This window comes from Sebastes umbrosus, chromosome 6 (genome assembly GCF_015220745.1).
Source record: "Sebastes umbrosus isolate fSebUmb1 chromosome 6, fSebUmb1.pri, whole genome shotgun sequence".
NCBI lineage: Eukaryota > Metazoa > Chordata > Actinopteri > Perciformes > Sebastidae > Sebastes > Sebastes umbrosus.
Window position 1 is genome coordinate 35,723,417 of NC_051274.1, and position 2,608 is coordinate 35,726,024.

Sequence of the window (2,608 nt, forward strand, 5' to 3'; positions counted from 1 at the left end):
CGTTAAATAATCACCAATAAGGAACTGTTTTCTTGTGATCTTCAGACAATAAGCTCATTGTGACAAGATCACTAAATAAAGTTTGTGTGTTTGTGAGACAGCAAAACTTTCCATACACACCATCTCCATGTTGAAGACATTAGCATGCGGTTGTCACTGAATCTTTTAAAAGTCTTCTTCTCTGGACTCTGAGGCTTCTCAGACGTACCAGTTGGGATTCTAGCAGCATGGCAGCCCGTCATCGACTCAGTCTGTTAGTCTAGAGCAGGCTCAGCAACCTTTACTATCAAAAGAGACATTTCAGACAAGAAGAATCTGTCTGGAGCCGCAAAACATGTGATCATTGTGATGAAGGTAACACAGTTTATAGTCTAAGTATATAGAATATCAGTCTAATGCAGTGAAGGGTAATGTACTACGGAGTATTAGGGCCACATTGAGGGAAAAAACATCTGAGATTTACACAACAAAGTCATAACTTTACAAGAAAAAAAGAAAATAACACGTAAAATTACTACTTTATAATATTCTGACTTTATTCTCTAACTCTCAGATGTCTTTTTTTCCTCAATGTGGCCCTGATACTCCGTCGTACCGTCGTACCATAGACCTACAACGATGATAAATACAAATTAAAATGTAAACAAAAAACAGTTAATCATTTCCATGTTTCTAAATCCCCAGGGAGCCTCTGGAGAGAGTTAGAGGTTAGAGGTTAAAGGGGCTGAAGAGACGAAGGTCGCTGACCTCTGGAAAGGTCAAAACAAATACTGACTATAATGAAATTTGCTGTTATTATTATTAATAGTCACCAGAGGATGATTCCTAATGTTTGAGTGACTTCCTGATCTTTCCTCTAGATCATCAGGCCAGAATTTTCACTTGCAGACAAGAAATGTTTAAAATAAGTACCTTTTTGAATTTAAAAAATCTCAGATTGCCATAAAACTGACCGAGCATGCTCCCCAGAGGACGAACCCTTTACATTTGAATTCTTTATGATATTTCCTTTCGTGCCACTCTCAAAATAATTTTAACCCAAGATATGTCACGTTACAGGAGACTGCAATGACATGTACAGACCACATTCATGCTCCCCAGAGGATGCATCCTGTTCATCTTCATTTATTATGTTTTATGGCTCACTGACGTGTGTCCACAGCATTAACGGTGTTGTGATGGCACACAGAGATCTATATCCTGGTTTTAAGGAGTGGCTGAGTGAGTTCATATATGTGATGTATACCTGTCCTGCTTCATGTCAATAAGCTACGCTGAGTTTTCTTCGTCTCCAACGTCTGTCCTCTGCAGGAATGAGGAACTCTTTCGGAGACTGTGTCCTCAGAGGAAAGGTTGGCGGCAGCGAAGCTAAATCAGCCTCTAGTTAACCACACTGAGAACAACACAGCCAGACGAGTGGAGGGCAACGCAGTGTTTAGATTTAGATTAGTGGGTTTAGCATTCAGGGCTGAGTTATTATTGGAGTCTGTGAGATAGAGAGAGAGGAAGGGAGGAGACGCACAGCAGCCTTTCTCCTTCTACAACATATCAAGGAATGAAGACGACGACACAGATTCCAGAGTTCTCAACCCAAAAGAGGCTTTCCACTGTTTTCCACTAGAATACCAGGGCCTCAGACTGAGGGGGGGTGATGACTCAAACATCCCAGGCGACACACGAGTCACAGTGACACCAACAGAACGCCATCTGTAAAAGCAGAGACGCAATAGACCTGTTCTAGTCTTTTTTAACGGGGTCCAGCAGGTCAACAGTAGACGTCACATAGAAGTGGTGAACATCATCTGAAAGCTGGAACCTGAAGATTAATCTGAGATGCAGCTCAGCACTGAGGGTCAAGATGTTCTAGTCATTAATAAGAAGTAAACATGCTCTTTATGTCTCATAAGTTGTTGCAGCAGTTGTTGGGTTGATTCCATTTGTTCCACAGATTTGGTGCTAAATTTAACCATTTTTTACCAACTGGAGAAAAAATAAAAATAATAATTAATCCTCCAAAATACCACATTAAGACACCAAGACCTTGAGGAACACCAGAGAAAAAGACATGCTGTGATTTGGGATCAAAAACTTTTGACATTTGGAGATTTCTGCATTTTTCGGCGATTGGATGGCGAACAGAAACCCCCTTATTGTCAATCTAGCTAGGAAAGCCATCCATCCTCTGAATGCTCTAGGTCTCTAGTCTGATCCATCCATCCTCTGAATGCTCTAGGTCTCTAGTCTGATCCATCCATCCTCTGAATGCTCTAGGTCTCTAGTTTGATCCATCCATCCTCTGAATGCTCTAGGTCTCTAGTTTGATCCATCCATCCTCTGAATGCTCTAGGTCTCTAGTTTGATCCATCCATCCTCTGAATGCTCTAGGTCTCTAGTTTGATCCATCCATCCTCTGAATGCTCTAGGTCTCTAGTCTGATCCATCCATCCTCTGAATGCTCTAGGTCTCTAGTCTGATCCATCCATCCTCTGAATGCTCTAGGTCTCTAGTCTGATCCATCCATCCTCTGAATGCTCTAGGTCTCTAGTCTGATCCATCCATCCTCTGAATGCTCTAGGTCTCTAGTTTGATCCATCCATCCTCTGAATGC